This window comes from Nomascus leucogenys, chromosome 5, assembly GCF_006542625.1.
Source record: "Nomascus leucogenys isolate Asia chromosome 5, Asia_NLE_v1, whole genome shotgun sequence".
NCBI classification, from domain to species: Eukaryota; Metazoa; Chordata; class Mammalia; order Primates; family Hylobatidae; genus Nomascus; species Nomascus leucogenys.
Window position 1 is genome coordinate 139,825,935 of NC_044385.1, and position 25,262 is coordinate 139,851,196.

Here is a 25,262-nt window from a genome sequence, read left to right on the forward strand (position 1 = left end):
CAATGTAGAGGGGCAGTGAGTCAGCACCCCACCCCAAATGGATGGCCATTCTGCTCAGCAGGCTCAACGCTGAGATTCCCAGATCCAGTTTCTCTTTGCCTTCTGTAATTGGAAGAATGGAATAGGATTGCTGCTAGAAATCTTTGAGGTCACTGGTTTGAAAGTGGGGTTATGAGCATGAATATGTTTTTTGTTTGTTTGTTTTGAGACGGAGTCTCACTCTGTCGCCCAGGCTGGAGTGCAGTGGTGCGATCTCCGCTCACTGCAAGATCTGCCTCCCGGGTTCACACCATTCTTCTGCCTCAGCCTCCTGATTACCTGGGACCACAGGTGCCCGCCACCACGCCCATCTAATTTTTTGTATTTTTAGTAGAGACAGGGTTTCACCGTGTTAGCCAGGATGGTCTCGATCTGCTGACCTCGTGATCCGCCCGCCTCAGCCTCCCAAAGTGCTGGGATTACAGGCATGAGCCACCGCGCCGGGCCGAGCATGAATATGTTAATTTAGGCAAATGAATGTCCGTGGGAATGCTCTTCAAAGAGAATTAAAGTGGGATAGAGAAGTCATCTATCTGCACCTGTGTCTGAACCAGAATGACGAGGCACTCCCATGTCAGCTAGTTACTGGAGCAGGCAGAGTAAGGAGTGCCCCTGGGCTTCTGCCCTGAAACCACCACTGCTACTTCAAAACAATATTACATTAATTTTCCTGCTTGTTCTTGAGAAGCACTGGTTTCAAAAATTGGATGGAGTGATACATGTTTTAATCAGTATTTACAAGGCTCCTTAATCACTTCATCAGACAAATAATTCATTGAGCACCTACCATGTGCCAGGCAGTGTAATTCATTGAGCACCTACTGTGTGCCAGGCAGTGTCTGAGGCACTTCTAGCCATTATTTCCTAAGGGTTCCAGCAGCCCATGGATAAACTTCAAAGAGTGTAAGCTCTTAAAAATTGTTTGTAACTATTTTCTGCACATTTTTGTAGTTTTGGAGAAGAGAGTTTATGGAGTTCTTGAAATTCTCAGAATTATTTGATCCCTTTAGGAATGAGCATCTCTAGCCTCTGCCTGTTCGTCTGGGACGATCTGCACCTGGGTGTGGGCCTGCTGCTTCAGGTCAGTATGTATCAGAATGACCTCAGTTGGATGGGGCAGTTCAGGACCCCTGGCCGCCTTTTAGTCTGGACCCCAGTCTCATTCCTCATATTCTCGATTCACTCTTTCTACTGAGTTACTATCCTAGTAATGACAGTGCCTCCTATCATGTAGAGACTTGGTTTGATAAAATGCATTCACATACAACTGCTCGCTTTGATTTCTATAACTGGGGAATACAGAAAGCAAACATGGGGTGCAATGGAGGATGTCTCCATTACCCCACATAACTCCAAAATCCTTCACCTAGTTACCGGTGCAGGAAATTCGTTCTAAGGCAGAAATGGAAAATGAATAAGAAACAATTTGGATGTGTTCCAAAAATGGAGAGTTGTCAGGCACTATGTTATACAACCTGAAATATCAATGGTGAAGTAGACAGTTCACCTCCACAGGGGGCAGGAGGTCGGACCCAGGGCAATGGATGTTTTATATGGATGGTTAACCAGTCTGTGGCCATGAGGTGGAAAGCTGTGTACACCTGTGAAGCCACAATCAAGTTGGGGAACATATCCATCACCCAAAAAAGTGTTCTCATGCCCTTTGGTAATTCCTCCTTCCTAAATGTCCCCACCCTTCCCCACATCCCAGTTCCTATGCAAAAACCGCTGACCAGCTTTCTATCACTATAGATTTGTTTGCATTTTCTAGACTTTTTTATAAAATGAATTATACTGTATGTGCACTTTTTTGTCTGTTTTTTTTTTTCACTTAACATATTTATTTTCAGAATCATCTATCTTGTTGCAGGTATATTCCTTTTCATTGCTCAGTAGTATTCCACTGTATGGATATAACACAATTTGTTTATCATTCACCTGTTGAGGGACATTATACTTGCTTCTAAATTTTTACTATCGCAAATAAAGCTGCTGTAGGCATTCATGTGTGTGTCCATTGTGTGGACATTGTGTGCACATGTGCTTCCATTTCTCTTGGGGAAATATCTAGGAGCAGAGTGTCTGGATCCCACGGTAGGTATTTGTTCAACTTTTTAAACTGTTTTTCAAAGTGGTTATACCGTTTTTCATTTTCACCATCAATGCGTGAGGGTCCCAGTTGCTCCACATCCCCACCCATACTTTCTGTGGTCACTTTAAAAAGTTTTACTCACTCTAATATGTATATAATGGTATTTCATTGTAGTTTAAATTTGCATTTTTCAAATAACTAGTGATGTTGAACAAATTTTATTGTACTTATTGCCATCCAGATATCTTCTTTGGTGAAATGTCTGTTTCAGTTTCACTTTCTTTCTTTTCCTTTACTTGGTGATATGGTTTGACTGTGTCCCCCCACCCCACCTAAATCTCATCTTGACTTCCCACGTGTTATGGGAAGGACCTGGTTGGAGGTAATTGAATCATGGGGGCAAGTCTTTCCCATGCTGTTGTCATGATAGTGAATAAGTCTTACAAGATCTGATGGTTTTAAAAAGAGGAATTCCCCTGCACAAGCTCTCTGTCTTTGCTTTCTGCCATCTGTGTACGATGTGACTTGCTCCTCCTTACCTTCTGCCATGATTGTGAGGCTTCCCCAGCCACGTGGAACTGTAAGTCCAATTAAACCTCTTTCCTTTGTAAACTGCCCAGTCTCAGGTATGTCTTTATCAGCAGCGTGAAAATGGACTAATACACTTGGGATGTTTGGTTTTCCAATTGTTGAGCTGTCTGTTGAGTATTAAGAGTTCTATAACTATTCTAGAAGCAAGTCCATTATCAGATGTGTGGTTTGCAAATATTTATTTCCAGTCTGAGGCTTGTCTTTTCATTCTATTAAATGTGTCTTTAGCCAGGCATGGTAGTGGGTGCCTGTAGCTTCAGCTACTTGAGAGGCTGAGGCAGGAGGATTTCTTGAGCCCAGGAGTTTAAGGCTGGCCCGCGCAATAGAGTGAGACTCTGTCTCCAAGATAAAAAGAAATCAAAGTGTCTTTCAAAGATCAGAATTCTTAATTTTGAAGTGCGGCTTATTTTATTTAATGGATTCTGCTTTTGGTGTCACATTTGCCTAACTGAAGGTCACAAAGATTTTATTACAGAAGTTCTGTAGATTTCAGTTTTACATTTAGGATGGTGATCCATTTTGAATGAGTTTTTATAAATGCTGAGGTATGAATCAAAATGTGTATCTGTATGTATGTGCCTAGGGAAATGCAATCATCCCAGCACTATTTATTAAAAAGACTATTCTTTCTCCACTGACTTGCCTTTGCACCTTTGTCAATAACCAATTGATAATATATGTGTGAATCTATTTATAGACTCTGTTCTGTCCCATTTATTTGTTTGTCTCTTTTTAAAGTTAATACCACACTGTCTTGACTATAGTAGATTCATAACAAGAATTGAAGTCAGGTAATGTAAATACTCAGGTAGTGTAAATACTCAAACGTTCTTCTTTCTCAAAGTTTGCAGTTGTTTGGTTATTCTGTTTTCTTTGCATCTACATATGAATATTAGAATCAGCTGGTCATTCTCTACAAAAAGCCTGCTAAGATTTTAATTGAGATTGCATTAAATCTATAGGTCAATTTTTAGAGAATGAACAGTTTGACAATATTGAGGCTTCTGATCTGTAAACGCGGTATATCTTTCATTTATTTAAGTCTTCTTAAATTATCTCCGCAGTGTTTCATAGTATTCGATATACAGGCCTGATATATATGTTATCAGATTTGTTTCTAAATATTTCACTTTCTTTGACCTATTGTAAATGGCATTATTTATTTATTTATTTTTTGAGACAAGATCTCACTCTGTCACTGAGGCTGCAGTGCAGTAACACAATCTCAGCCCACTGCAACCTCTGCCTCCCAGACTCAAGTGATCCTGCCACGTAGCTGGGACTACAGGCATGCACCACCATGTCTGGCTAATTTTTTGTATTTTTTGTAGAGATGGGCTTTCGCCGTGTTGTTCAGGCTGGTCTTGAATTCCTGGCCTCAAGCAATCCACCCACCTCGGCTTCCCAAACTGCTGGGATGACAAGTGTGAGCCACTACACCTGGCCTTTGGCATTGTTTTTCATTTCAATCTCTAATTGTTTAAACATTTGATTTTTGTGTATTTATCTTGTATCACGCAACTTTGCTTAATTCAATTATTCTGATTTTTTTGTAGCTTCAATAGAATTTTTCTTACATAGATAATCATGCTGTCTGTAAATATAGACACTTTTACTTCCTCCTTTCAAATCTGGGTGCTATTTAATTCTTTTCTGTCTGATTGCACTGCCTAATAACCTCCCATGCAATGCTGACTAGAAATAGAGACAGTGTGTACCCTTGTGTTGTTCCTGATCCTATGTGAAAATAATCCAGTCTTTCACCATTAAATATAATGTTAGCTGTAGGCTTTTCATAGATTCTCTTTATCAGGTTGAGGAAGTTCTCTTCTATTTCTAGCTTCCTGCAAATTATGTTTTAAAAATTAGGAATGTGTATTAAATATTATCAAAGTTTTCTTCTGCATCTATTCTATTGAGATGATCATATGGGTTTTTTAAATTCATTAATATGTGAGTTATCTTGATTGATTTTTGAATGTTAAATCAATCTTGTGTCCCTGAAATAACCCTAACCCCACTTGGTCATGATATATCATACTTTTAAATTATTGATGAATTCAATTTGCAAAAACATGTTAAGAATATTTATGTCAATGTTTATAAGGGTACTGATCTGTTGTTTTCTTTCTTTGTCTGGTTTGATATCTAAGAAATATTGGCCTCATAGAATTGTTAAGTGTTTCTTCCTCTTTAATTTTATGGAAGTGTTTGTGTAGAATTGGTCTTATTTCTTCCTTAGATGATTGGCAAAAATCACAATGATGCCATCAGGACCTATAGTTTTCTTTGTGGGGAGGTTTTTACCTATAAATTTAATTTCTTTAATATATGTTCTTTAAGGCTGGGTACGGTGGCTCATACCTGTAATCCTAGCACTTTGGGAGGCCGAGGTGGGTGGATCACTTGAGGTCAGGAATTTGAAACTAGCCTGGCCAACATGGTGAAACCCCGTCTCTACTAAAAATACAAAAAAATTAGCCAGGCGTGGTGGTCGGCACCTGTAATCCCAGCTACTTGGGAGGCTGAGGCAGGAGAATTGCTTGAACCCTGGAAGTGGAGGTTGCAGTGAGCTGAGATTGTGCCACTGCACTCCAGCCTGGGCGACAGAGTAAGACTCTGTTTCTATATATAATTTATTTTTTATTTTTTATTTTTTTTAGTAGAGCCAGGGTTTCACCATGGTCTGGATCTCCTGACCTTGTGGTCCACCCGCCTCGGCCTCCCAAAGTGCTGGGATTACAAGCGTGAGCCACCGCGCCCGGCCCTATATATAATTTAATAGATAGTCTATTTCTTTTTTATTGGCTTTGGTAATTTTTTTTTTTTTTTTGGGAAGTTTTCCCATTGTATCTAAGTTGTTTACTGGCTTTGGTAATTTGTTTTTTGGAAAGTTTTCCCATTGTATCTAAGTTGTTTACTGGCTTTGGTAATTTGTTTTTTGGGAAGTTTTCCCCTTGTATCTAAGTTGTTTACTGGCTTTGGTAATTTGTTTTTTGGGAAGTTTTCCCATTGTATCTAAGTTGTTTACTGTGCTAACATAAAGCTGCTCATAATAGTTTCTCAACACTCTTTGTTGTTGTTGTTGTTGTTTGAGACAGAGTCTCACTCTGTCACCCAGGCTGGAGTGCATTGGAGTGATCTTGGCTCACTGCAATCTCTGCCTCCCGGCTTCAAGCAATTCTCCCACCTCAGCCTCCCGAGTAGCTGAGACTACAGGTGTGTGCCACTACAGCTGGCTAATTTTTGTATTTTTAGTAGAGACGAGGTTTCACTATGCTAGCCAGGCTGGTCTCAAACTCCTGACCTCAAGTGATTCGCCCGTCTTGGCCTCCCAAAGTGTCCAAGCCATGTGGAATAAACCAAATCAGCGCTGGCAGAAACTGAACCTGGATTATGAGTGCTGGCGAAAATGTAAACAAAATTATTAAAAGGAAATTGAACAAACTGCAGTTTTCATCTCCTGTTAAGTGCTAAAGTGTGCCAAGTCCAACTTGTAAACAAACAAATGAGCTTGGCTTTAATTAATGTTAAAAAAGCTGGTTCGACAGAGCCTGGAGAGGCCTATAAATATTATTTTGAAGAGTATCCAAGACATTTAGAGCAGCTGTGTGAGCCTTTAGAATTGACATAGCTATTTTAATATATGCAGAGCTATTTTTAACCTTTCAGCACAGGCCAGTCAGAGCGGGAGCCCAAGGGCAGTGAAGCTGGGGTGCCTGACAGCTCCATCAGCCAGAATGCGACCTTGAAGGTCAAGGGCATTGGCGCAGCAGTGTCCTGGGGCAGTTGGAAAGGTACCACAAACCGGGGAGCTCAAAACCACAGAAATGTATCTTCTTTCAGCTCTGGAGGCCTGAAGTCCAAAATCAAGGTGCTAGCAGGGCTGTGCTCCCCCAACAGCTGGGAGAGTCCTTCCTGCCTCCCCAGCCTCCAAAGCTCCAGATACTCCTGGGTTTGTGGATTCACAGCTTCCGTCTCTGCCTCCACCACCCTCTTGTTATAAGGACACAGTCACGACTTCATCCTAACTACAGTGGTCCTCGTTGTCTTCCATCTCACTTTTCTGGGTTTTAGTCACTCACGGTCAACCACGCTCCACAAATATTACATGGCTACGCTTGTGCTTTGGGGGCATTATTAAGTAAAAGAAGGGTGACCTGAACACAAGCACTGTGACACCACAGCCCATCTGGTCACTGGGATGGCTGCCAAGTGGCCAATGGCAACCCAGGCTTGGATGGGATGGCTCGGAACAGCATATCACTGAACACCGAGGAATTGTCTATTTCTGGAATTTTCCATCTACATCACAATGCCTGCATCTCTCACCTCCCTTCATCTCACCACGTGGCATTTTACAGCACTCTACGTCGTCACAAGAAGAAGGGAAATCTCTACTAAAAATACAAAAAATTAGCCGGGCGCGGTGGCGGGCGCCTGTAGTCCCAGCTACTGGGAGAGGCTGAGGCAGGAGAATGGCGTGAACCTGGGAGGCGGAGCTTGCAGTGAACCGAGATCGCGCCACTGCACTCCAGCCTGGGTGAGAGAGCGAGACTCCGTCTCAAAAAAAAAAAAAAAAAAAAAAGAAGAAGGGAAAATTCAGTATAGTAAGATACGTTGAGAGCGAGAGACCACATTCACATAACTTTTATTACAGTATATTGTTATAATTGTTCTATTTTATCATTGTTATTAATCTCTTATTGTGCCTCATTTATAAATTAAACCTTATCATAGGTCTGTACACATGGGAAAAAACACAGTGTATGTAGGGTTAGGTACTATCTGAGGTTTCAGACATCCACCAGGGTCTTGGAACATTTTCCCCAGGATAAGGGGGCACTATGGTAACTAGATCTGCAATGACCTTATTTCCAAGTGATGTCTTATTCTGAGGTGCTGGAAACTCAGATTTTAACATGTATTTTTGGGGAACACAACCAACACCTTGAGTGACAGAGCAGCAGGGCTGGGAGGGACCTCAGGGGGAATCATCTCCGCCCTGCTTGCTCCGAAGCTGCCACCTCAGCTGTACATCTCCCCAGGGTGGCGGGGCTGGAAGTACATTCATCTCCTGGATGCTCTGTGGTCCGGGGACAGCTCCAGGCAGGAGCATCCAGCTGCCTTTGTAGGAAGTGGCCTCACCAGAGTAGAGGTGATGGGGCGGGAGCCGAGCCTCAACACGGGGGCCCTGGTGTGCATCCCTCTACCTCCTCAGAGGAGCCCACAGCCCAGCCTCCATCACACAGCCCAGAATGTGCCCTGGAAGAGCAACAAAACCTGGAGGCTCTGGCTGGAATGACCAGGGCTACAGTGTGCATGAAAAACAGATGACCGTGTTCTGTGACAGCCGCTGCATGTGGGGGCCTCTTTGTCACAGCAGCTTAGACTTGGCCCTGAGCAGCACAGGGCAGGGTTGAGATGTGAGTCCGGTGTCTTGGACCTCAGACTCCTGTGATGCAGCGAGGCTGCTGGTGGCTGGACTGTGGGGACCCGCAGCCTCTTACACATACACTCAACAGCCCCATGTTGTGCCTCCCTTGTTGGCCATGTCTGAGGCAAGCAACCAGGGTCCCTATGGCCCTGGTGCCCTCACCCTATGGTGCCAGCTCAGCCATGTGAGTGTCTCCAGGATGCCACCACCAGGGAGTTCACATGAGGTCAGGCTGCCAGTTGGAGCTGCGAAAGTCGGGCTCACATCCTGGCCGAAGCCTCAGAGTTGATGCTTCCTGTGTCTGTGTCTGAGAGATGAAAAAAACACAATAGGACAATGCTAATAAAAGGACCTTTAACATTTGGGGAGGAGAAGCGGCCGGGTGTTTTTTGAGTTAGAGGAAAATTACCCTAAAGGTTTTGCCACTTGTTTGACATTTTTGGGCTTGGTTCCCACAACCCAAGAGGGCCTGGCCTCCAGGCAGGGACATGTCTGTTCTAAGAGTGACTGTGTGAGAGCCCAGCCATGCCTGAAAATGGCAACAGGGTCGTCCCACACTCCCTCCACCTTTGCAAAATGAAATCACGTTCTTGGGCCAAGCAAGAAAACTGGAATGCTGGCACGGGAGGTGTTTTTGACCCGCCTGCTTATCTAAGTTTCGCATGCAGCTCCATTCATCATAGCAAGTGGTTTCCCTGCTGAACAAGGCAGGCAGGTCTGACAAACACAGTGGCTGCCAGATTCAGCAACACCGCTGATGGGTGGGGGACCACGCCTGTCTTTCCTTGTGTGTGTGGGAGGGACTAGCGTTTGGAGTTTGAGTGGGTTAGATGCCCCCCGAGGGCTCAGGATGGGCATCCTGGGGAAGCTCAGGGTTCCTGGGGCCTCTGTGCACACTGAGCCTTCCTCTCAAAGTCTTTCAAGTGCACTGTGTGCTTCATTTGTTTAGCCCTAAACTCTTAAAGCTGGCAGGCGTGTCTAAGCATGCTGATGGCCTCCATTTAATAGGAGAGGAGAATGAAGATGAAGATCATACAGATGGAAATGGAGAAGATTCTCAAACACGCATGTCCCTCGGGCCTCTGAGACCAAAGAATCACCGCAGGAAATCCCACTCTCAGGACTCTGTGTTCCTTCAGGAAGAAGCCTGCATAGGACACTGGCTGAAGCCACCTGTGACCCTGTGAGAGCTGGGGTGGAGGGAGCCGAGTTCACAGTGAGAGTGACCTCAGGGCAGGCACAGGGCAGGCTGCCATCTCTCGCTGGTGCTGTTTATAGTGAGTTCTAACACAACGCGGGGAGACCAGCACAATGGCCCCGTGTTCCTGCCAAGGCCAGCACCCCACCCGCTTCCTCACTGGGCTATTTTAAAACAGTTCCAGACATCATATTATTTTATCCATAAACACTTCAGAAAGTATTCTCAAAGATAAGAACCAAACATCCCACCCAACCCCAGTTCTGTATTTATGCCTAAAATAATTGATGGTGACTCCTTAATGCCGCCAGATATCAGCGCCCAGGACTCCCTGGCATCCCACAGGATTTTTAAGACTCTGTTTTTTCCAACCAGGAAAAAATCTTTGGCTCGCTCCGCTTCTTCCTCTCTGACTTGTCTTTTGTCCGGCGGTGTCCCCAGGTCTGGACTCTGCCCTGGGCTGCTGGCATCCTCCCCACACTCCTGTCTCTCCTGCAAGGGCGCAGATCCCGGCATCATCATCTGCGATTCGCGGCCAGTTTTGGCGGGAACACAGCACCGGAGGACTTTGTGCCGGCACAGAGGACCCGGGTCAGACGGCCTCTCTCGGGTGCTGCCAGCCGGGCCATCTCCGGGCACCCGTGATTCCATTGTGGGGCATCGGAGGGAAGATGCTCCGATTTTGTGTCTCCTTTCTTCACCTGTGAGCTGTAATACTTTTCTGAAGAGGGATTTTCCTCATCAACTATTTGGTCATCCTGAGGTACAGTTGGTTTTTAGCATGTCCAAAGGTGACTTAGGTCATTGTTGCTATTTTTAGTATCGTTATAACTCCTGGATCTTACTGCATTTGAGGCGTTTCAACCCATTGCAGATGTTCTAATGGTCTCATCCTTGGCCGATGGTGGCCGGCGTGCGCTACCTCGGCGTCCCCATGTCCCTCACTGCCCCGCGCATGGATCCCCTCAGCGCCCCCACGTCCCTCAGCACCCCCCGCATGAGTCCCCTCAGCGTCCCCCGCCTGCGTTACCTCAACACTCCCACGTCCCTCAGCACCCCGCGCGGGCGTCCCCTCAGCACCCCCCACGTCCCTCAGTGCCCCCACATCCCTCAGCGCCCCCACGTCCCTCAGCGCCCTCCACGTCCCTCAGCGCCCCTGCATGTGTCCTTCAGTGTCCCCCCACGTCCCCCAGCGTCCCCGCGTGCGTCCCCTCAGCACCCCCGTGTGCACTCCCTCAGAGCTCCCACGCCCCTCAGCGGCCCCGCATACGCCCCTCAGTGCCCCGTCGTGCGTCCGCACGTCGCTCGAGTCCCGCTTACGTCCCCTCAGCGGCCCCGCGTACATCCCTCAGCAACCCCACGTCCCTCAGCGCCCCCGCCTGCGTCCCCACGTCACTCAGGGGCCCTGCGTGCGTCCCCTCAGTGGCCCGGTATATGTCCCCTCAGCGACCCCGCATGTAGGCTGTGTGGTGTTGCTTTTCGAGGTGGTTTGCGATGCTTGGTAAGTTTCCAGGTTGGGATTCTTATGGTTGAAGTGGAGTGAATGGAGTTACCAAAAAAAGGAACAGGGTCACTCTTTCTGCCTTAATAACATTTCCCCCAAATTTTCCTGCAAGAGTGGAAGGAAGAAACGTTGAGGTGTGCTCCCCTCCCTCCACAGGGTTTCTTCTTGGACAGCGCCCCGCCTTGCCCTCGCGGGAACTGGGACAAATGGGGTTGTCCCCTGACCCTCTCCTCGCGAGGCTCCAGCACCGGCTGTGTGGGCGACCAGGCCGTGGCCAGGGAACACCAGGCCTGCCCCACATGGACGGGGCTGTGGAGGGGCTGGCTCCACAGCCCACGGCGGGGCCTCTGGCCAGGTTCTCCCTCCCCTGGCAGTGGCTGTGACGCTTATGCCCAGGTGGACAGCCCAGACCAGGCTCGGAGCCCCATCCCCTCCCAGGCGGGCCGGGGTAGATTCACGCCAGCGTCTCCCTTGAGGTCGGGCTCTGGCATAGGAGGGTGATTCTTCTGGGAGGTCCGGGGTCCCGAGCCCCGGAAATGCCGGCTGAGGGGCACGCGACCCCACTTCACAGAATCCTCATGCGCTGAGGCGGCCGCAGAGGCCTCGTGACCAGCAGGGCGCCCGATGGTGGGCAAGGGGGGCAGCGCGCGGGGGCGCCAGCAGTCGGGAGGACAGCGGGGTGCTGGGTGTCTTAGGGAGGGTCTGCCTGCTCCCTGCTACCCGGCCATCCTAGGGCCCGGCCAGCGCCTGCTGCTGTCTCCACCCACCCGCCCCTGGCCCCTGCCCGCGAAGGCCTCTGCTGCTTCTGCAGGAGGCTCTGTGAGTCTCAGTGCAGCTGTGAGCTGCATTGCCCAAGTGCAGGGGCCCGGCCATGTCCTCCACAGCCGTGTCCTCACTCCCAGCATCATGGGCACATGGTCCCACATTCAATATTCATTGAATGAAAGAATTAGCCTGACTTTGTTGTTGTTGTTATTATTGACTTAAAACAACACAAATCTGTCGTTTTACAGTTCTGAAATGACAGCGTTCCCAGCTAGGCTCTGTCGGGAGGCACTGGGGGGTCCATCTCTGCCTCCCTTGGCTCCTGCCTCTTAATCCATCCTCACTCCCACAGCACAGTAGTGTCCAGTCTCTGCTTCAAGCCTTTCCGTCCTTAGGAGGACCCTGCAGGCTACCTGGGCCCCACCAGGTCATCAGGAGCATCTCCCATCTCAAGATTCATCACCGAGTTCCCTATGCAGAGTCCCTGGTGCAGTGTAAGCAAGCAATCCACAGGTTCTAGGGGGTGGGGTGTGGACATCAGGCACGTGTGTTCTTCCAAGCTTGCAAGTTACACAAATGTGTGCCACGAGGGTTAGAGGTGAGGACATAACTCCAAAGCAGACAAGGTCCAGGTCTTCCCAGGCCACACATTCTCTTCCCATCATTGATTGGAATTGGAATTCTGTTTTTGTGCCATAGTGTATGTTTCAAAGTCACGTTCAGATGAATCTTTAAATGCTACCAACCATAGACAATAAAATAATAAAACCTAAAAGTTCATGTAAGAAGTCGCTTCTTAGAACCCCAATATTCCAGGCTCTGGGGTTGCTTCTGTTGTTCTTACTCAGAAGCAGTCTTTGCTTCAATATAAGTTTTTCTTATCTGAAGAATTTGAGCCCTTTAAAAATATCAGGCCCTGGGAGACATTAAAACGAGACCGCTGGCTGCATGCAGTGGCTCATGCCTGTAATCCCAGCACTTTGGGAGGCCAAGGCGGGCAGATCACAAGGTCAGGAGTTCAAGACCAGCCTGACCAATATGGTGAAACCCCATCTCTACTAAAAATACAAAAATTAGCCGGGCATGGTGGCAGGCGCCGGTAGTCCCAGCTACTTGGGAGGCTGAGGCAGGAGAACTGCTTGAACCCAGGAGGCGGAGGTTGCAGTGAGCCGAGGTCGTGCCACTGCACTCCAGACTGGGCAGCAGAACAAGACTCCATTTCAAAAAAAAAAAAAAAAAAAAACGAGACTGCAGCCACTTCCCACTTCCCCTTGAGCTGCAGGTTCATCTCTTGGAACAGCTGCAAATGAACCCCACAATGCTGCATGCTGGACCCCATAACCCATGCCCACAGCTCAACAATGTGTAGCTCATCACTAAGCAGTGTTACTTCTGTAAACCAATGATATATTTTTTAACTGTAATTATTAGGTAAAATTAACACTACTTTACAATTATATATATCACTTTACATTTTACAAAGTTATTAAGTAGACATTCATTTTGATGCCCTGAAGTAAATTTAACTTCTTTGCCCTCCCTTTGCCCTCCCCATCCATCAAGAACAGAGTGAGGAATACTTAGTTAGGAAAGGCAAAATAAATGCCTCAGTCTGTACAGAACCACAAAGAATAAATGGGAGAAAGGCAGGACCTTGAAGAGGCCACAGGGAACTCAAGGAAGGAGAAAACCAGAACGTTAAACACAAGGAAAGCCCAAGGGTCACAGGAGAGTTAGGCACCATACGGAGCAGGCTGTGTTCACGACATAAAAGGAGGGACACATAGCATAAATTTCACATTCTAAAATAATATGAAAAGGCCATAACTGAAGAGCTGAAGTTGAACTTTGTGGTTTCTCAGAACACAAGTAGCTGATGACCACCAACCATGGTTTCTGAATGAACTGGGTTCAAAATGCATCTGGTGGCAACAGAGGGCTTCTTTGGACCCTGGCATTAGAAACATAACAAAGGTAATTCGAGGAGCTGCTATTTCACACGGTGGTGGCATCCCGGGAGCTTCTATTCCATGAGTCAAGTTCAATATCTCACCACCGTGGAAAAGGAGTTTCCGAGCAAGAACGAGCAGTATCACTGGGAAGCCGATGCTTGGGCCATCCTTGGAGATCCCTGCTGTGAGGACGGCAGGTGTTCCTCCAGGGAAAGCGCTTAACTAGGTGTGACTCAGGGCCTGGCGGGAATTCATACATGAATCTGGTTGATGGGAAGGCGGAGACGTGTGCCCCCATGAGTCGTGTTCCATGTTGATCTGCATGAATGGAGGCTCTGCAGACAGACCCTCGGACTGCATCTCCAAAGACTGAACCTGGACCCTGGGGGGTCCTGCTGCCTCCTGGTATTTCGAGGACGATGACCATCAAGAGGGGAAAGATGGGCCTGGCCACTGTCCTGTCACCGACACACTTGCTCCTGGTGAGAATTCCTGATGAACAATTTGGTGTCAGGCCAGTCCCTGAACCCCGTTTTTGCCTTTGAAAACCTGCTTGCAACAAAGGGCCCGGGGGCACTCCCCAAGGCAAGCTGGGCATATGTCGGGGAAAGCCATCCTCCACCCAGTGCAAATAAATCACATTAGTTTTGCCTCAGTTTCTTCCTTTAGGTGGTAACAGAAAAATTGAGCAGTAAGTACAGTGTCCCCATGTGTTCCCTCCCCACCACCACAGTTTTCCCTAAGAGCTTGCAGGCTGGGCTTGGTGGCTCACACCTATAATCCCAACACTTTGGGAGGCTGAGGTGGGAGGATGACTGGAGGCCAGGAGTTTGAGACCAGCCTGGGCAACAAAGTGAGACCCCATTTCTACAAAAAAAAAAAAAAAAATTGGCTGGTGTGATGCGTGCCTGTACTCCCAGCTACTTGGGAGGTTGATTGCTTGAGCCTGGGAGGTCAAGGCTGCAGTGAGCTGAGATCACACCACTGCACTCCAGCCTTGGCGACAGAGTGAGACCCTGTCTCTGAAATAATAATAATAAACAAATGACAGCTTGCATGAGTGTGACCCATTTGTTACCATAGCTGAAGCTACACTGAGACATTACTGTCACCCAAACTCCATGGTCTGCGCTACACCCACTCTGTGTGTTGGATGGATATGTCATGGCTGTGTCCACCACTCTAGCATTGCAGCCGCTTCACTGCTTTAAACTCATCTGTGCTCCCAATTCACTCCTCCCTCCTCCCTCACCCCTGGCAACCACTCCTCTCTTACTGTCTCCATAGTTTTGCTTTTCCCAAAATATCATATGGTTGGAATCACAGAGTATGCAGCCATTTGGGATTGGCTCCTTTCACTTAGCAAACACAGCTACAGTTCCTTCATGTCTTTTCTGGGCTTGGCAGTGCATTTTGTTTTGTCACTGGCTAGTATTCCATTGTCTGGGTGAACCAGTTTGCTTATCCATTCACCCATGAAAGCTCATCTGGTTGCTTCCAAGTTTGGCAATTATGAATAAAGCTGCTATAAACATTTGTGTGCACATTTTTGTGTGGTTTTGAACTCATTTGGGTAATCTCTTGGAGCATGATTTCTGGGTTGTATGGCATGATCTTGTGATGTACATTTGGTCCTTTTCCCATTTCCCAGACACACAGCTCCTAAAGCCTTGGAATCTGTGGAGTGACAAACGTCTTTTGTGTGCTAATGAGATGACTGGGGGCTGGGGATGCCTGGACAGCCTCAGGATGGAGCAGGTCACCAGAGGAACCAGCCATGTGCATAGAGGGTTGGAACTTGTGGTCCCATCCCCAACCTCTAGGGAGAGGAGAAGGCTGAAGGTCAAGTTGATCGCCAATGGACAGCGATTTAACAAATCATGCCTACATGATAGCCTCCATAAAAATCCAAAAAGACAGAGTTCAGAGAACTTCTGGTTGCTGAGTACATGGAGGTCCCTGGAGTGGTGCCCACAGAGAGTATGGAAGCTCTGCACTCCTTCCCATGTGCCTCTTCCGGTGCATCTCTTCCAACTGGCTATTCATTTACATCCTTTTATCATGCGTGAGTGAACATAAGTAAAGTGTTACCCTGAGTTCTGTGAGCCATTCTAGCAAGTAATCTAACACAAGGAGGGCCATGAGAACCCCCCATTAATAGCCAGAAGGTTGGAAGCACAGGTGAAATGACCTGGGACTTGCAATTGGCATTGGAAATAAGGGCCATCTTGTGAGGCAAATACCTCAACCTGTGGCATCTGTGCTAACTGTAGTTAGTGTCAGAATTGAATTATGGGGCACTGTGTTGGTGTGCACTGGAGAATTGCTTGGTGTGAAACCACTGTTGCAAAATTGTGTCAGTAAGAGAAATCTAACACTGTTGACTCCATCTTGCTTCTGACCTCCAAACTGTCCTTGGTCATTTCTGGGTGTAGGCCAAGCTAACTTCAGGAGGAATTATAGTTCAACTTGAAAGCAAGTATAATAATAGTCCCTCCCTAAAACTAACTCGCTACTTGCTCAAGGACTGAAAACCGTCTTTGTAAAACTATTCAAAGGCTACAAGAATAGAATTATGGGAGGAACTGAAATCTGCTGAGATGTAGGCATGCTTTCTATAACCCCTTACTGCTCAGGAGTCATGTGAGCAGAGGTCACAAGACTTGTGTCTTTACCAATTGCTTCTATAGATTGGGGTCCCCAATAGGTACTAGTCCATGGCCTGTTAAAAACCAGGAGGCACAGCAGGAGATGAGAGGCAGGCGAGCAAGCATTACCGCCCGAGCCCTGCCTCCTGTCAGATCAGCAGTGTCATTAGATTCTCACAGGAATCACTTCTCGGCCTTTCGGCTAAGATCAAGTGTAGATTCTCATAGGAGTGCAAGCCCTATTGTGAACTGCACATGAGAGGGATCTAGAGTTGTGAGCTCCTTATGAGAATCCAATGCCTGATGATCTGAGGTGGAATAGTTTCATCCCAACACCTTCTCCCACACCCCCTGGTCTGTGGAAAAATTGTCTTCCACAAAACCTGTCTCTGGTGTCAAAAAGTTTGGAGACCACTGCTATAGATAACATCATTACTGTAGAACCTAAGATTGGTTTTTGAGATGTTTTTAGATTGACCCCACCTGGACTCCTGTCTCATGACTAGACTGGTCCTGTGGCCCCACCCAGAGGCTGACTCAGCACATGAGGACTGTTTTCCACACTCCTGTGATTTCATCCCCAGCCACTTAGCAGCACCCATTCCATAGCCCCCTGTCCACCTAATTGTCCATAAAAACCCTAGCCTCTAAGCCTTTGGAGAGACTGATTTAAGGGATCACTCCAGTTCTCCCGTGTGGGCCGGCCTCACATCAGTTAAACTCTTTTCTCTACTACAATGCCATGGTCTCATGAATTGATTTTGTCTGTATGGCAGGCAGGAAGAACCCATCAGGCAATTACAGGTGTGTGGAGAAAGCCCCTCCACATTTTGAGGACCAGAAGTGTTCTGTGTTGACAATATAGTAGGAGAAGACAGTTTGGTTTGTTTTCATTATATATATATGGTAAAGGTTGCTTAGTTTTATAAGAAACTGCCAAATGTTTTCCAAAGCAGTTGCAACATTTTGCACTCCCACCAGCAATGAACAAGAGTTTCTGTTGCTCCTAATCTTTCCTAGCATTTGGAGTTCATATTTTATACTTTAGCCATTCTAATGGGTGTGTAGTAGTAGTTCATTATGGTGTTTGTTTGTTTGTGTTTGTTTGGGATGGAGTCTTGCTGTGTCATTCAGATTGGAGTGTAGTGGCATGATCATGGCTGACCACAGACCCAATCTCCTGGCCTCAAGCGATCCTCCCACCTCAGCCTCCTGAGTAGCCAGGACCACAGGTGCATGCTGCCATGCCCAGCTAATTTTTAAATTTTTTGGTAGATGGTGTCTCGCTATGTTGCCAAGGCTGGTCTTGAGTTTATTGCCTCAAGCAATCTCCTGCCTTGGCCTCCTGAAGCACTGGGATTATAAGAGTGAGCCATGGGCCTGGCTTCATTGCTGTTTTAATTTGTAATTCTCAAATGACATATGATGTGCAGCATCTTTTCATGGGCGTAATTGCCATCTGTATATTTTCTTTGGTGAGGTGTCTGTTCACATCTTTGGCCCACTTTTTAACTGGGTTGTTTTTTTCCTATTGTCAAATTTTAAGAGTCTTTTGTACATTTTAAGTTCCATTCCTTTATCAGGTTTGTGTTTTGCAAATATTTGCTTCTAGTCTGTAGCTTGTCCTTTCATTCTCTCAACAATGTCTTTAACAGAGCAGTTTTTAATTTTGATGGAGTCCAGCTTATCAATTCTTTCTTTTATGGATTGTAAACCAAAAATAAAATCCTAAGCCCCCCAACTGACTGAACACACCCCCTCTTGGCCAATAGGATCCCAGAGAAACCTGAAAAACTAAATTCCAGGCCATGATGGGAAGAGAGGTCAGACACACCTCATTATAACCCCTCCCTGTTGGGGTTTAGGCACAGCTAACCAACATTTACATTAAAATAGAGATCATGAGACTGACAGAGAAGACTCTGTGGCAGTAAGGTACCAAATTCCAACCGACTCTGGCATAGCATCACAAGACAGATAGCAAACCCTGAAGAAAATGAAAATATTTTATCTCATGGTATATTTCTTTGACATATTTGTACATGGCCCTGCAAAGCCACCTTTTGTAGGGGAAATTCGCATCCGTAGAGAATCTCCATTAATACAGCCAAGCCTTCCCCAGATCTAGGAGAGATTAATTGAGACTGACAACTTTCAAGGTCCAAAAAGGGACCTTTACCATCCATTCTCTCTGCAGCCTGCTATCTGGAGGCTTCATCTACATAACAAGAACCTTGGCTTCCACAACCCCTCTTATCTTAACTCAAGCATTTCTTTCTACTGACTTCAAGTCTTTAGACAAAGCTTAACTCTTTCAACCAATTGCCAAACAGAAAATCTTTGAATTCACTTATGACCTATAAGCCCCTGCTTCACAATGTCTCACCTTTCTGGGATCAATCAATATATACCTTCTGTGTATTGATTTATGCCTTTGCTTATAACTTCTGTCTCCCTAAAACGTATAAAACCAAACCGTAACCTGACCACCTCAGACACACTTTCTCAGGACCTCTTAAGACTGTTCCCCAGGCCATGGTCACTCACATTGGCTCAGAATACTCATTTTAAAATATTTTGCAGAGTTTATTTTGTCATCAACAGGATCATGCCTTTGGTGTTGTATCTAAAAAGTTATTGCCATACCCAAGGTCATCTAGATTTTCTCCTATGTTATCTTCTAGGGGTTTTATAGTTTTGCATTTTACATTTAGGTCTATGATCCATTTTGAATAAATTTTTAGTGAAAAGTGTAGAATCAGTATCTAATTTCACTTTTTAAACTTTGCATGTGGATATCCAATTGTTCCAGCACCATTTGTTGAAAAGACTATCATTTCTCTTTTGAATTGTCTTTGTTTCTTTTCAAACATCAGTTGACTATATTTGTGTGAGTCTTTTTCTGGACTTTCTATTTTGCTCCAATGATCCATTTGTCTATTATTTCAACAGCACCACATAGTCTTGATTACCATAGCTGTATAGTAAGTCTTGAAGTCAGGTAGTATCAGTTCTGTGACTTTGTTTTTCTTCAGTATTGTGTTGGCTATTCTGGGTCTTTTGCCTTTCTACATAAACTTTAAAATCAGTTTCCTGGTATTCACAAAATAACTTGCTGGAATTTTGAATGGAATATATTGACTCTATAGCAAGTTGGGAAGAACTGGCATCTTGATAATACTGAGTCTTCCTATCCATGAACATGGAATAGTTCTCCATTTTCTTGGATTTTAAAAATTTATTTCATTAAAGTTTTGTAGTTTTCCTTATATAGATCTTATACATATTTTGTTAGATTGCACCTACATATTTGTCTTTTTTTAACTTGGGGCTAATGTAAATGGTATTTTTTAAATTTTAAATTTCAGTTGTTCATTGCTGGTATATTGGAAAGCAATTGATGTTTTATTTACAGTCCTTGGATCCTGCAATCTTCTTATAGTCACTTATTAGTTTAAGGAGGGGTTTTAAAATTGTTGATTCTTGGTCATTTTCTATCTGAACAATCATGTCATCTGCAAACAAAGAAAATTTTATGTCTTCTAATCTGCATACATTTTATTTACTTTTCTTGTCTTATTGCATTTCAATATGATGTTGAATAGGAGCAAGTGAAAAGAAACATCTCTGCCCTTTCCTAATCTTGGGGGAAAGTGTCTAGTTTCTCACCATTAAGTATGACATTAACTGTAGGTTTTTGTAGATGTTCTTTGTCAAATTGAGGGAGTTCTCTATTCCTAGTTTTTTGAAAGTCTGTATCATGAATGGGTGTTGGATTTTTGTCAAATGTTTTTTATCCATCTACTGATATGATCATATGATTTTTCTTCTTTAGCCTGTTGATGTGATTAATTTCACTACTACTTTTGGATGTTGAACCAGCCTTGCCTAAGTGGAATAAAGCCCATTTGATCATGGTGCAGAATTCTTTTTATACATTGTTGAATTTAATTTGCTAATATTTTGTTGAGAACTGTTGCGTCTATGTTCATGAGAGATATTGGTCCTTAGTTTCCCTTTCTTGTACTGTCTTTGATTTTGATATTAGGATAATGCTGGCCTTATAGAATGAATTAGGAAATATTCTCTCTGTTTCTGTTTTCTGGAGCAGATGGTAGAAAACTGGTATAATTTCTTCCTTAAATGTTTGGTAGAATTCACCAGTAAGCCTTTCTGGTCTTGGTATTTTGTCTTTGGAAAGATTATCAGTTATTGATCCGATTTCTATAATAAATATGTCTATTAAGATAATCTATTTCTCCTTGTGTGAGTTTTGATAGATTGTGTCTTTCAAGTAACTAGTTAGTTTCATCTAGGTATCAAATTTCTGGGCATAGAGTTGTTCATTATATTCATGTATTATCCTTTTAACGTCCACGGGATCTATGGTGAAGTCCCTCTATCATTTCTGATGTTAGAGGTTTGTGTCTTCTCTTTTTTTTTCTTGACTAGTCTGACTAAAGGTTTATCAATTTTGTTAATGTTTTTAAAGAACCAGATTTTGATTTCATTGATTTTCTTTATTGTTTTTCTGTTTTCAATTTCATTGATTTCTGCTCTAATTTTTATTATTATTTTTCTGCTTACTTTACATTTGATTTGCTCTTCTTTTTCTAGTTTCTTAAGATGGAATTTTAAGTTATTGACTTTAGATGTTTATTCTTTTCCAATATATTCATCCAATGCTGTAAATTTCCCTCTAAGCTCTGTTTTCACTGATTCTCACAAATTTTGATAGGTTGCATTTTCATTTTCATTTAGTTCAAAATACTTTTTAATTTATCTTGAGGTTTCTTTGACCCACATGTCAGGCTGATTCTTTTCTTATCAGCTCACTGATGAACCCATTAAACACACACTCTTCACCTCTGTTACAGTGTTTATAATTTCTTGCATTTCCTTTTTACACTTTCTTTGCATTTCAATCTTACCCATCCATTTTTTAATATTTTTCACTTTCTCTATTATTAGAGCCCTTAGCACATTAATCACAGTTATTTAAAATTCCTGATCTGATAATTCCTAAATTTCTACCATATCTGAGCTGGTTCTGACGCTCATTTTATGTCTTCTGACAGTATTTTTTGCCTTTTGGCATGCCTTGTAATTTTTTCTTGAAATCTGGACATGATGTGTTAGACCAAAGGAGCTGAGGTTAACAGACCTTCAGCCTTTGCTGTGAGGTTTTTGTTTATCTGGCTTTCTTTCTTGTCATATTGCACTAAGCATGCCCTCTAGGACAATGGTGGAAAGAAATGGCTAGAATGTCAATCTTGCCTTGTTTCCTATCTTAAGAGGAAACTGATATTTCACTAATATCATGTTCACTCTAGGTTTTTAAGAATGTTCTTTATCAGTATGAGATAACTTCCTTCTCTTTCAAGCTTCCTGGGTTTTTTCTTTAATCATTAATGGTTGTTGATTTTCAAGTGTTTGTTATACATCTGTTGATGATTAGAATTAATCCTTTATTTTCTAATCATATAAATGACATAAATTGACTTTCCTTTTTTTTTTTTTTTTTGAGATGGAGTCTGGCTTTGTTGCCCAGGCTGGAGTGCAGTGGCATGATCTCGGCTCACTGCAAGCTCCGCCTTCCAGGTTTACGCCATTCTCCTGCCTCAGCTTCCCAAGCAGCTGGGACTACAGGTGCCTGCCACCACACCCAGCTAATTTTTTTGTATTTTTAGTAGAGACGGGGTTTCACCATGTTAGCCAGGATGGTCTTGATCTCCAGATCTCCTTGTGATCTGCCAGCCTCGGCCTCCCAAAGTGCTGGGATTACAGGCGTGAGCCACCATGCCCAGCCATAAATTTGCTTTTTAAAAATTAAACTTTACTTTGAAGTATATGTAGATTGACACACAGAAGTAACACAGAGATCCTGTGTCCTCTTCACCCAGCCTCCCCCAATGTCAACTCACAAAGCTACAGAGCGACATCACAATCAGGACACAAACATTAGTGCAGTTGAAGCACAGGACATTTCCATCACCACAAGAACTCCAGCGTTTGCCTGCTTCTATCACACTCCAGTGCCTTCAAGCAGGTTTCCCCCCATATTTTACCTAAAGTTTATAGCTGTTACCTGTGCAAAGGTTGGTTCAGTGGGGACTATTCTGCCATTACCAAAAGTTGGGGCCTGTTCTCTACTTTTTAATTGGTAAGCATGCTTTGTAGTTATGGAAATCATCTCTTTGTCAAGTGAATTGAAAACTCCCAGCCCCCAGTTTTTCTTTCATTTACCATGTTTTTTTTTTTCCACAAAGAGTTTAAAAGTGTAAACATATTTTGTTAGCTTTGTTTTTTGTAGTGCCTTCTGAATTTTTTATCCAGAGAGGTGTTAAGATTTTCCTGAGTGGTCTTCTTCATTCTAAGATTATAAAAATATGCACCTTTGCTTTCTATTACTTTCTGTCTTTCTTTTCCTTTTCTTTGTCCTGCCCTCCTTTTCTCTTTCTTTCCCTCTTTCATTTTTTTTTTTCCACAGCCATGAGTATTTATCAAGTGCCTATGATGCAAGAAAGAGAGATGGTCCCTGCTCCCACAGAGCTTATATCTTCATGACTCCGGGATCCGGCTAGATTCAGAAATAATTGCAGCAAGCACTTGTCTGTGTACCCATCAGCAGCACTGTATAAAGCACATTTTTCACATTATTGCTCACTGTTACAGTGAAATTGTTAAGTGAGTAAAAATTATTCTTAAAATCTGTAGTCATAGAGATGACGTGGCATATAATGTCCAGCAAATGCACATTTATGGCTTGATTCCTCACAGATCTGAGGGGTCTCCCTGGGATAATAGTTGCTATTTAGAATTGCCATCTTTCCTACTTTTAGGTGGAGTGGTTTTTCAGTTGAGTGTTCATAAGATAAGCATTACTGAAAGGAAAGACAGCAGAAAGAATTTTTCTTAGTTTGCCTCTTCATAGATGCCAGTGCTCCTGGATCAGAGCAGAGCCTCCTGCTCACGCACTACTTCTGAGAGCCAGTGGTGACCACAGAGGGAGTGCCCTCTTTCTTCTTTCACATTTAAATCTTTTTTTAAAAAAACTTTTATTAAATTTAATTTTAATGTATGTGTGTGTGTGTGACCAGGTCTTGCTGTGTCACTCAAGCTGGAGGACAGTGGCACAATCATAGCTCACCCCAGGCTCAAACTCCTGGGCTCAAGTAATCTTCTCACTTCAGCCTCCTGAGCAGCTTGGACTACAGGCATGCACCACCATGCCCAGTGAAATTTTAAATTTTTTTCTTTTTTTCTCTATAGCCCCAATTTTTTTATTTCTTTTTTTTTGTAAATACTGGGTCTCACCATGTTGCCCAAGCTGGTCTCAAACTCCCGGCCTCAAGCAATCCTCCTGCCTCAGTCTCCCAAAGTTCTGGGATTACAGGTGTGGGCCATTGTGCCCAGCCTACATTTAAATCTTTGATCCTCTGAAGTGTATTTTAATACATGAGATAAAGAGTAGAGAGGAAGAATTTTGTTTTAGCAAAATGGATAACTAATTGTCCTAATATCATTCATTGAAAAATTTATCATTTAAATATTTTATTTTGAATCCTCTGTATTAACCCTTAAGTTGCCATATACCGTCTTCACAGAAAGGGTATCTGAGAATAAGTCAAACATGCTCTTTGAGGTCACATCCCTGGAAACTCGAAACACCAGAATTCAAACTAAGTCTATCGACTCCACAGCTCACTTTCTGCCGCTTCCTGTTATAAAACGCCTTGTCTAGTGCCATAGCTCAAAAGAGGCCATGGGAACCCACTAATCTGCAGCCTCCTGAGAGACTGTGATTTGGAAAAGTTAAGGGCCCACCTGAGATTACCCAACAGCACAAGATATCATTAGTCTTTTTGTCTCGTACTGCCTTCCAGGAGAACATGTTTTTAGAGAATGTCTTTGTGGTGCTAAAATAACTTAACTCCCTTAGATGATCCAAAACATCTCAGCCTACAGCAAACTTGGCTTCATTTTGCACTAATAAGGTTCTATTGTTAATTTCAGAATCATATATTGCTTCACCAATTGGCTTCAGATGGGAAAGGGTTATAAGAAATCAGAAGGTTTATGCTGCAAAGAGGGAGAGTAAGAGTTGGCATGTGGCTGGTACATTCCTTCCCTTTATGCTACCCTTTTGGGGTGAGGAAAGCATGCTTTGCAGAGAGGTGAGAAGGAGGAAAAGCAGTTGACTTGGCAGATGGACCAGGAGTGCTGCTCCCAGCCGGGGCCCACGGGGTAGGAGTCCTCACATTCCACAGAGGAAGGTCAGCAGGAAATACTGACATCATGTCCGTGTCTATGAACGGCTGGAATGCTCTGTGGTTCCTGACCCATGTGAAAAATATGTGAGGTTGAAATGGGGAGATGCCCACTGCCATGAGCCATGTCTCCCAACATCCAGGTTTCCACCATCAGCTTCCCTTCAGAGCCCTGAGAGAGCAGCCCTGCAGACACTGTTTGTGAACACTGACTGTGGCAAGAGGTGGCGACAGACCCTTGAGCTTAGTGGTCTATAGCTAGTAGGATTGATGATGGGGTAATGTGGGATTGACAGGGGGAGTAACATGGTATTAATAGTGGATTCTCTGTGGGGTGGCTGGGGGCATATCATGGGCCTGGTGGTTGTCGCAGCTCTGCTCTTGTCTTACTGTCTGCATGGTAGAGCTTGGCTAAAGCCAAAGGACACCCTAGGCCTACCCCCATTGCCCTAGAGGAGAAGGCAGGGCAGGTTCTTTAGTCACAGCTGCTTCACCTGTTCTCTGTTCACTCTGCTCTCAGGCTGTGGACAGTGCTGGGCCCACAGAAAAAGGTCTCTGATCTTGTAGACCAAGGCTTTGCAACCTATCTGTGGGGAATAATATGTTTTAGTAATTTCCAGTGTGGACAGAGATTTTAACACCCCCTTCCACTACTTGTGATGTGGTTTGAACACCACGTCTCTTCACCCACCACTCACCAGGATGGGACCAGACAGCCTCAGCCCTCCATCTGAGATAATACCCCAAGCAGGGAACCTCTTGGGAA

At 44.5% G+C, this 25,262-nt stretch overlaps 1 long non-coding RNA gene across 1 annotated transcript in view; it reads left to right on the forward strand.

Annotated features, from left to right (window-relative positions):
* Nucleotides 1–13,656: 13,656 nt before the first annotated feature.
* The window catches only part of LINC00452, a 32,614-nt gene continuing 21,008 nt past the window's right edge, over nucleotides 13,657–25,262 (forward strand). The window contains exon 1 of the long non-coding RNA XR_004029992.1: nucleotides 13,657–13,762. This is a non-coding gene — a long non-coding RNA (long intergenic non-protein coding RNA 452). The remainder of the gene's footprint in view (nucleotides 13,763–25,262) is intronic.